The sequence below is a fragment of the Rhinopithecus roxellana genome, chromosome 4 (genome assembly GCF_007565055.1).
Source record: "Rhinopithecus roxellana isolate Shanxi Qingling chromosome 4, ASM756505v1, whole genome shotgun sequence".
Classification (NCBI taxonomy): Eukaryota; Metazoa; Chordata; class Mammalia; order Primates; family Cercopithecidae; genus Rhinopithecus; species Rhinopithecus roxellana.
Window position 1 is genome coordinate 11917320 of NC_044552.1, and position 11603 is coordinate 11928922.

Sequence of the window (11603 nt, forward strand, 5' to 3'; positions counted from 1 at the left end):
CTGGGGCTTATGGTCTTATGTTTTACTTTTTGAGGAGATGCCAAACAGTTTTCCACGGAAGCTGCCCCATTTCACATTCCCATCAACAGTATGTATGTGTTCCAATCTCTCCACATCCTCAACAATACTTATTCTTCCTTTCTAAAACAATCATAGCCATCCTAGTTACTGTGAGGTACACCTGTGATTTTCATTTGTATTTCCCAAGCAACTAGTGATGTGGAGCATATTTTCATGTGCTTCTTGGCCATTAGTACATCTTTTTTTTTTTTTTTTTTTTGTGAGACAGAGTCTCACTCTGTCACCCAGACTGGAGTGCAGTGGTGTGATGTGGGCTCAGTGCAACCTCTGCCTCCTGGGTTGAAGCATTGTCGTGCCTCAGCCTCCTGAGTAGCTGGAATTACAGGTGTGTCACCAAGCCCAGTTAATTTTTTTTTTTTCATATTTGTAGTAGAGATGGGGTTTGACCATGGTGGCCAGGCTGGTCTCGAACTCCTGGCCTCAAGTGATCTGCCCACCTCAACCTCCCAAAGTGTTGAGATTATAGGTGTGAGCCACCGTGTCCAGCTTTGTATATCTTCTTTGGAGTGATGTCTGTTCAAATCCTTCGCCCACTTTTATGTTGGGTTATTGTCTTATTATTATTGAGTTGTAAGAGGTCTGTATTCTGGATTCTAGACCCTTTGCAGATAAATGATTTGCAAATAGAAAAAAAAAAAGTAAAGCCTGGTGATGTGGAAGGAAACAAAGCAAGAGAGAGAAAAGGGGTGTGAAGCCTGCTCCATCTTCACCCTCCATGGTCACCATGGAGAAGGAGCAATATTTATCCAGGAATTATATCTAGAAATTTTAGACATTAGCCAGCAGAGAAACAAGTAGTTGTCCCCAGCAAAGTTGGGAGTGGAGACTAAGAAGACCAGTGACCAAGAGGACAGCTCTGGGGGACAGGGGGAACAATCAAAATATCTTTCAATTTACACTAAGAAAATGACCTGCAAGACAGAAAAGCTGACCCTTATATTGCCTCTAAAATATAACTTGGGGGACTTCAGGCATCATCCAATCTAGAAGCTTCTAAATTTGTTTTCAGCAGTGGCAATGTTCTTTAAAAGAAATGTTCTCATTGCTGAAATTGGGTGATCAGTAATAAGGGTTCATTATATTGTTATCCCTACTTGTGTGTATATTAATTTTCCATAGTATTTTTTAAAAGATTATGTTTATATTTAATATGTAAAACAGATTAATGTATGTAGTTTAAAAACTACAAAGTATTCTTCCAATATTCTGCATACTTGCAACGAATCATTTCCAAAGAATCTTGGCAGATGATCTCCAACTGCTTAAATACTTCCAATGACAAACAGTACACTAACTTTGAGGCAGTCATAATTGGATGGCTCTGCCTGTGAGAAAATAATGTTTATATTGATCCAAAATATGCCCCTTACAACTTTAAGTGAGAATCAGACAATTCCTCCACCATGCAAGTATTTTTATCTTCTTTATTTTTATTTTATCTAGTGCCTTTTCAAAAAATGCCAAATAACTGGCAGAGTTTGGTATTCTGTATCACACTAACATATGCTACACAGTCTGCTTGAGAGATGCTAAGGGCTATGTTCCCATCCTCTGGGTTAAAAATATATGAGCAAAATATTTAAGTAAAATTAAGATACCTACAAGCAAAATCTGACAAAGTGTTGCACATTGTGCTACATAATAGATTGAGATTTTTTTTTTTAATATCATGGTTCTCTCCAGTTTCACCTGCCTGTCAGCTCTACATCATTTGTTATTAATTTAACACCAGAGAGCCTGGAAAAAGCTGCAAGCTAGTGAGCACACACAAATCAGGCACAGAGATGGCAAGTGCTCTTTGGAGATTCTTGTTCACAAACTTTAAGAGAATTTGAAAAATGCCCGCCAATTTGCAGGATGCGTGATATGAAATCAAACAAAGTAGAGAAACACCAGTTACAATTGCCTGATTTAACTGCAGAAACTGACAGCAAGACACGAGCAGCTGGGTCATCTGTGGAATTCCACGCAGCACTGTGGGAACACATACCTCTCCTCCTGACTCCCTTGGCATCTTCCTCCTTAATGACAAGGAACCTATTCCCAGCAACAGCTGATCTGAGACACACACATCTACGTGCATCTCAGCAGGATGAATTGGAGAGGGAAATGCATCTAGTTTGCAGACTCATTTTTACAGCAGTACTCTTTCACTAAGAATTACTTTGGGCTGGCTGAGAGCTGTGGCTCATGCCTGTAATCCCACACTTTGGGAGGCTGAGGTTAGGAGTGGCGGGGTGGATCACATTAAGTCAGGAGTTTGAGACCAGCCTGGCCAACATGGTGAAACGTCGTCTCTACTAAAAATGAAAAAATTAGCCTGGTGTGGTGGCATGGCCCTGTAATCCCACCTACTCAGGAGGCTGAGGTGGAAGAATCAGTTGAACCCAGGAGGCGGAGGCTGCAGTGAGCCAAGATTGCGACACTGCATTCCAGCCTGGGCAACAGAGCAAGACCCTGTCTCAGAAAAAAAAAAAAGAAAAGAATTACTTTGGACCCTACAGTGAAAATTTATATAAAGCATGTTTGTCCCCAGTTAGCTAAAGCCCAGTTTCAGATAAGTAGTCTTCATCCCAACGTTCAAATGCCATTTTAATGTCAAAAAGCATCTGAAAGTAAAATTTTTCAATATGAAAAAGACCCTCATCTACTAAATTTCCTCATAAAAGTCCATCTACCTTCATCAGTACATGTATTTTATATATATATATACACATTTATATAAGACAAATGATGTTGACCATATATATCCACATTCACTGCAAACCAAGGATAAAACTTAAAAATTGGCACTGACCATAATGTGGCAGCAATTGACTAAATGCTCACCAAACCAGTTCCCTCTTCTTCCCATATCCATCAGGTTTCCTGCAGGAAACAGAATCTGACTCTGATGCTTCAAGAGACTCTAAAGAAAGTACTAGATACAGAAGCATGGAAAGCATTAAGAAAATCAATCCGGGAAGCTGAGGTGCCCAGGGACTAGCAAGAATAGAAAGCCATTACCACTTCTAGATTACCAACTGCTCTTAGATAACACAGCCTGTTTTCTGGTCATTCCTCCAACAGGGTACAGACTTCTTCCCAATTAATAGATCAGATGTGGAGACTAATGACCCTCCTTCATGCACCAAGAGAGTAAGAAAGAAAGTCTATTACTAACACACGGAGGACTTCTGGGGAAGGGCAGGTGCAAGCTGGATGAAGCTTGAGGGGTTCAAACATACTACTGCATCAAGAGCTCAGGAGCTTAGGGATGGGGGGTTCCTTACATGAAGTCCCAGATGCATGATGGTGGGCAGGGCAAGGGTGGGTGGAGGCCTAAATGCTGTGAACAGTCAAACATTACAAACAGAGTCAGACTCTACTGCACAGCCAAATGCAGGAAGGGAGAAAGGCATAAATACTCCAAACTCGTGCTCTCCAATCTCTTAACTGTGCCTCCCACACTGAACCTATCTGGAAGCCAGAAGAAGGTAGGAGACTCTGGGTAATGTCATCCACAGAGTCAGTCTTCTGTGTCAAAGAGCAGGGCCAAGGAGAATGGAGAATAAAACTGTGTGGCAGGTGCAGAATAACCAGCAGACACACAGATCAGATCACTTCACTCAGCCTCCCTTTAGCCAGGTGTGTCTTCCTGACTGAGTTTCAGCCAATGAGACATGGACAGAAGTGATGTGCAACATTTTCAGACCTAGCCCATAATAGTTAGTCCTCAATGGCCTCCCTCTTGCCTCATCTATAGTTCAAATGACAAGAGCTTAGGGCCCAGAAAGGGACTTTGAGGCCTTAGAGGATGATGGAATCACTAGACTGTAAGTCTGAGTTTCTAAATGACTGGCAATCAGAGACCCACATTGAACTGTGGCATGAGTGTTCTATGTGCTAAGCCCCTAAACAGTGGAAGTACTTGTTATCAAGACAACTGTAACTAATACACACATGAATGTTATGGAGAAAGAAAAAGTCTAAAATGAACTGAAGTTTACAAAAGATTCTAAGGTAACTCTTTAAAAGCCATTTGAAAAATTATTAGCGGAGAAATGCCACGAAAGAATAAGTTACCGACTTGGGACCAAAGTTATCAACCTTTGTTTTATAAGCTTTGCCCCTGTACTTCCTGGATGTATTATGCAAGCTGTGCTCCATTATATGGTAAAAAGGAGAGGAAAATAGCTTTGGGGTAGGAAACCAACAGTCCCTGTCACAGATGGGAACACGTGGAGCCCTTCAACATCAGCGTGTGGATGGCTAGTCCTTGAGCCCGTATATTGCTTTGTTTCTTTTTCTTTTTCTTTTTTCTTCCTTTCTATTCTTTTTGTGTTTGTTTTGTTTTTTGGGTTTTTTGTTGTGGTTTTTGTTTTTTAGGACAAAGTCTTGCTCTGTTGGCCAGGCTAGAGTGCATTGGCTATTCACAACACAACCATAGCCCACTGCAGCCTTAATCTCCTGGGCTCCTGCCTGAGCCTCCCAAGTAGCCGGGACCACAGGTGCATGATACCATGCCCAGCTGCCTTTGCAGCACTCTAAAGCCCATTTTCTTTTTTTTTTTTTTTTTTTTTTTTTTTTGATACAGGGTATCACTCTGTCCAGGCTGGAGTGCAGTGGCATGACCTCAGCTCACTGCAACCTCTGCCTCCCGGGTTCAAGTGATTCTCGTGCCTCAGTCTTCTGTAGCTGGATTAAAGTAGCTGTAATCCCAAGTAGCTGGGATTACAGGCATGCGCCACCACACCCAGCTAATTTTTGTATTTTTAGTGGAGACAAGGTTTTACTATGTTGGCCAGGCTGGCCTCAAACTCCTGATCTCAAGTGATCCACCTGCCTCAGCCTCCCAAAGTGCTAGGATTACAGGCGTGAGCCACCACACCCAGCCCCATTCTCTTTCAACACTCCTCTATCCCTCTAATATTTCACCCGAATGATTACTATTCATTTAACCTTCATTTACTCATTCTAGAAATACTATTGAATGCCTACTCTGTCAGTTTCATCTCAAGTGACTTAGAGTCCATTTGGAAGAGTCCAAAATGTGAATAAATAGGAAGTATGGCAAATTTCTTTGTAGGGAGCAAATACAGGGTTTCAGCAGAACCCACAACACAGATGACCAGTGCTGCCTGGGTTGGGGGTGAGGGTAGAAAGGGATTAGGAAAGTCTTCAGAGAGAAGGTGACCCTGGGCACAGTCTGAAAGGAAGCAGTTCTCAGGACACATGTCCCTCCAATGGCCTGTGCTGCTCTTGATCAGAAAGAATTGGCCTGTCACCAGCCTGCTGGCCCCAGACTGACTCTTCACCTGAAGGGTGGCACCAAGGACATGCTCCACCCTTGAGCCTTCCTCCAGAGAGTGTGGGAAAGATGTTCTGCTGCTAAAAATCCTGTGACTCTCTGCTGTCATTGTCCCCAAGGCTGTGGTTGGAGCTGTGCCGACAGCTCCCCTCTCACACCTCCTCTGCAACAATCTCAGTGACACTGTGCAGCAGGGTCCCCAGGGACCCCAGCAGGTCCCCAGGCTCTCAGGCCAAGATCCACCCAAGCCTTGATGAACTGGCATCCCCCTGAGTAGAGCCTGGAGTTCTAAATTGAGTCGCTGCTGAGTTGGAGAATTAGGAGGCTACAGAGAGGATGTCAGGGCAGGCCTCATAATCTGGGGGATACTTTGTTCTCTTCTAAGATATTTTTCTATCTGTAATGCTCTGAAAATTCATTTTCTTACCCTTCTTGGAGCCTCAATTTCCTCATCTATAAAATGGGGATAACAATGGTATCTGCTTCAAAGGCTGGTGCGATAATTCATGAGTTAATTCGAGAGCTTAGAACACAGTCCAGCACACAGGAATGATCAATAAATGCTTGATAGCCGGATACTGGGAGGGAGGAGAATGAGGATGTTGGCGATGATGATGGTGATAATGTAGTAAATGGCCACTTCCTGAGCCCAAAGAAGGTGGTTTGGGGGATCAATGAATGAGTGTTTGGGAGACTAATGAAAGAAAACGATTTTTCTTTCAGTACATTGGTTGCCCATTCCTGACTTGTAGTTTTGGGTCATTTTCATTTGCACTGGTCAACCCATCACATAAGGGTTTTTTAATTTTTGGTTTTTAATGTTTGCTTAAAGATGAGACTGTATAATATCCTCACAGTTCGCATGTTAGTTGTTTTGACCCACTGACCTAGCTTTCAACATCATTTCATATGTTTGCATGATTCTTTATTCATTCAGCAAATGAATGTATCCAGTGCTCACCCTGTTCCAAGGCTGATGCCCGGTGCGATAACTCAGTAACAAACACGATGCAGGTCTGTGTTCTCAGTCAGCGTGCCAGCCAGGGCAGGCAGACACCAAGAAGGCAGCCTCAGCACATTGGGGTCTGTCTTGTATCGGGAGCATTCCCAAGGCTGTTTTGAGTGCTCAGATTCAGCCCTAAGAGAGGAAGGGGGGCAATCCTGCTGGAGTGAACCAGAGACAGAAAGGCCCAGAGACAAGAGAATAGTTTGGGCTCCCAGGAACTGTGAGGAGACGGCCAGGGCTGGGGCAAAAAATGCCAGGCAGGAAGTGTCTAGAAGTGAGCGTGAAAAAGACAACAGAGATCAGGTTATAAAGGACCTTAGCTCCCAGATGAAGAAGTCTGGACTAAATTCTAAGTGCTGTGAAGAACCACAGGCATGTTTTCTGGAAGGAGTCACCAAATAGATCAGCAGCTAACAAAGATCACCTGAGGCCAGGCGGGGTGGCTCACACCTGTAATCCCAGAACTTTGGGAGGCCGAGGTGGGTGGATCACGAGGTCAGGAGTTCGAGACCAGCCTGGCCAACATGGTGAAACCCTGTCTCTACTAAAAAATACAAAAAATTAGCTGGGTGTGGTGGTGCGTGCCTATAATCCCAGCTACTTAGAAGTCTGAGGTAGGAGAATCACTTGAACCTGGGAGGCAGAGGTTGCAGTGAGATGAGATCACACCATTGCACTCCAGCCTGGGTGACATAGCAAGACTCTGTCCCCCCCGCAAAAAAAAAAAAGTTTTTTAAAAAAAGAAAGAAAGAAAGATCACCTGAGCTGCAGAGTGGAGGATGGATGAGGCAGGGTACTAAATAGATATTGGGACCTCGGGTGGGAGACCACTGACAAATTTCAGATGGCCCATGATGGTGGGTGTGCTAAGGCATGAGCAGTAGGGATGGGAGATGTGACTGTAAAGGCAGCCATCAGAGGATCCACAGAAATCAGAGGAAGTCTGGGCCCAAACACAAATCCAGTGTACAGACTTCTAGCCAGTCTTTCCATGCTGGGGTGGCAGGATAAGGAGGATTTCTTTGTCATGGGGCTTGAGTCCATTCACTGTTGCCTGCATATAGGACATGAAGGAGGAGAAGAGTCAAGGATGGCATGTAGACTTCTGATGTGAGCAACTGGTTGAATGTCAGTTAGCAAGATCAAGACTAGCGCAGAAGGAGCAGCTTGGGGGAAAATAATAGTTCAGGTCATACGTGAGTCTGAGATGCCTAGGAGGCCTTAGAGTCCCCCAAAGAAACAGAACTAATAGGAGATACAAACAGCGAATGCAATACCTAAAGATATAGATACATAGAGATAGGTGTATATAAATAATATGATTGTAGACAAGAATTGGCTCACGCAATTATGGAGGCTGAGAAGTCCAGTGATCTGCGATCTGGAAGTTAGAGACCTGGGAAAGATGGTGTGATATGGTTTGGCTGTGTCACCACCCAGATCTCATCTTGAATTGTAACTCTCACAGTTCCCACATGTTGTGGGAGGAACCTGGTTGGAGGTGATTGAATCATAGGGCTGTGTCTTTCCCATGCTGATTTCCTGACAGTGAATAAGTCTCATGAGATCTGATGGTTTTAAAAACGGGAGTTTCCCTGCACAAGCTCTCTTCTTTTGTCTGCCACCACGTGAGATGTGCCTTTCACTTTCCGCCATGATTGTGAGGGCTCCCCAGCCATGTAGAATTGTAAGTCCCATAAACCTCTTCCTCTTGTAAATTGCCCAGTCTCAGGTATGTCTTTATGAGCAGCGTGAAAACAGACTAATCCATGAGGGTACCATTCAAAAGCCTGAGAGCTGGAGAGCAATGGTGCAGATTCCCATCTGAGTATGAAGACCTGAGAACCAAGAGCACTATGGGCAAGAAAAGATCAGTGTTCCAGCTCAGCAGGCAGGTCGGGAGCAAATTCCATCTTCCTTCATTCTTTTGTTTCATCCAGGTCCTCACAGACCAGATGGTGGCCACCCACACTGGTGAGGGTGGTCCTCTTCATTCAGTCCACCAACTCAAATGCTCATCGTTTCTGGAAACACCCTCACAGACACACCCAGAAATGATGTATAACCAGATATCCAGGCATCCTGAAGCCCAGTCAAGGTGACACACAAAATTAACCACCAAAAATAAAGGATGCCCAGATGCCTCTAAAAATGTTTAGAGGTATCATTCAAGGACCTTTCCGATCCAGCATCTGCTTACCTGTCTAGTCTGAACAGTTACTCCCAAGAATCATGCTCTCTTCCACTTTGCAGCCTTTGCACATGCAATTCCCATTGCTCAGAACTCTCCCTAAGTTTTCCACCCCACCTCTCACCTGACCAACTCTTATTCATCCTTCAAGTCTCAACTTGAACACCATGACCTCCTGGAAGCAATCTTTTTTTTTTTTTTTTTTTTTTTTGAGACAGAGTCTCACTCTGTCACTCGGGCTGGAGTGCAGTGGCACCACCTTGGCTCACTGCAACTTCCCAGTGAGGTTGAACCACCTCCCAGGTTCAAGCAATTCTCTGCCTCAACCTCCCGAGGAGCTGGGATTACAGGTGCCCACCACCACACCTGGCTAATTTTTGTATTTTTAGTAGAGACGGGGTTTTGCCATCTTGGCCAGGCTGGTCTTGGACTCCTGACCTCATGATCCACCCACCTCGGCCTCCCAAAGTACTGGGATTACAGGCGTGAGCCACCACACCTGGCCGGGTGCCTTCTCTGCATTCTTATCATGCCTTCCACTTCCTGATCGTTGCCTTATCACAAAATTTTTCCAGTGTCTTTCCTCTCAAGATACTCTAAGCTTGATGGGGGTTGTTCATCAATGGATCCCCAGTGCATTGTACAGTGCCTGGTGCATAGTAATGGCTCAATAAACAAGTGTGATAAATGCAAGACATACATAGATATGAGAGGTATCTATAGAGAGAACAAAATGCATGTACGGCACCTGCATCACTTCACTTACCACATATTTAATATCATTCACACCTAAGTTTAAAACCCTACCATATTCTGAAACAGAAAGTTAAACTCTTCTAAAACTGAAAATTTGCAGATTATGGCATTGCTAAGAGCAATCTGATACAGTAACAGTTTCTGGCGTATGCAGCTCATTTTAACAGATGCCTGTATGACATACAGAAAGCTGTCAGGCATGCTCCAAAAAGAAAAGCCATCCAGTTCATGTTCCACTTGCCAAATTAATTTCATTTGACATTTAATTTATATCCTAAGGTACTGTGGATTTAAAACTTGACTATGATAATAGCAGATTAGAGAAGTGTTCTATTTGACAAAATCAATTCATCAAGTTACTTTTATTATGAGTAAGGCTGTCTTGATATAGATATCTCCAGATCAAATATGCAGATCATCTAAAAATACATTTATTGATTCTTTCTAATAAAATATAAGCTTTCTCCTCTTTCTTATGTCTAATGTTAAGTGAAGTAAAGCTTGTACCCGCTCACCATAACAACAGAGAAAGGAGACATTAGAAAGTCAGAATGGTGTGGGTTTAAAAGCCAGAAAGCAGAGTTGAAATTCTCCATCTGCCATAGGGGGTTTCAACCCCGGCCACATATTAGACTCAACTGGGGATTAAAAAAATAATAATAATAGCGCTCGGTCCCACCCCAGATAAAGTGAGTCAGAATCTCCAGTATGACATGGATTTTTTTTTTAAATCCCCAGATGATTCATGCACAGATCTATTAGTTATGTGAATTTGGGCATGTAATTCAATATCCATAGTATATAAAATGGAATGTAGTAGACATTGGCCACAATCATGACATGACAATCCACTTTAAAAAAAATTAACAGTTTATTAGTTGGAATCAGACTTGAAAAAAAGATTTATACATTGCAATTGGTTGACAGTTCCTTTATAATGCTTTCAACTTACAGGTTCACCTCTCTCTGCCTTTTCTTTTTGCTTTGCAATTTACTTGTTGAAAAAACTGGATCATTTGTCCCATAGTTTTCATGATCTAGAATTTGCTCATTGCATCTCCATGACTTCATTTAACATGATCCTCTTTCCCACTATTATTTCTTGTAAATTGACTGTTAGATCAAAAGGCTTGGTCAAATTCACATTCAATTGGCAAGACTGGGCAATGATCTACCCCTCTCTCGGAAGCACTTTATGTCTCTTTGTCTCTGTTTTTATGATGTGAATAGTTACTGATAATTGTCACGTAGATTCATTATATCAGTAGCTCCAAAACAATGATATTCTATTGTTCTGTTTTTATTAGTTAGAATTCTATAAAGACATTTTTCTCATCAGAGTTTAGTTTCCCTGAGAATAATCATGAAAAAAAATGTTGGTTTCTTATGTGTTTCTTTATAATTTTTCAAAATAATGAATTGGATCTCTAGTATCCTCCAAAGATGACCAATGAGGGCTATTTTGATTTTGTTCTTGTTTTTTTTAGTATCATTATGAGCTCATAGATTTAAACATATTCAACATGTTTCAATTCATTGCAATTATTCTTATTGACCCTCAACTTGTAATGACTATTATTGACCCTCAAGTGGTCTGATCCTACCCTTTGACTCCCCTCATTACTCTTAGATACTTTCTTTCCTTTCTACTGCAACAAGGTGGTCCAGACTGATCTCCTGCCCAGGTCTGGATTCAGCCAATCTCCAAAAAGCCCTCATTTATTTTTGTGGGAAATAGTATTTGAAACCAGAATCTGGGTGCTGGGGTGCTCATTGCTGTTCAGTTGTCCTTGTTTCTAGGCCTTTTAAGTAAACAGAACTAGGTAGGAAATACTTTTCATTTTCCTTAAGATAAAAGCGTCATAAGTTCACATTGATACTAGAATTCAAATTCAGGACCAGAAAGTTTTGATTTAATGTCGTCTACCTTACAACTGCTTCTGTTTTTGGCAACAACAAAAACCCAAGTTCCCAGCAACACCACATGATTGCGTCTTTGCTTTATTCCACAGTACATATGCAGCACCATACCAACACTGACATTGCCAGAATGCCAACCAAACCAACAAACAAAATGAACCAAAAACAGTTTTTCATGAATTTTGTCCTTAAAGCATATCTTACTAAGAGTATACAATTAAATGACTGTGCTATAAAGTCACTTAAAAGAGGTCCACACTGGGTGATGATGTCATCAACTTGATGTACAATATGCTTTGTTCTGCTTTCAGTTTTTTACAGATTTCTTTTTTAATTTGATATTCTATAATTTTGTAAAG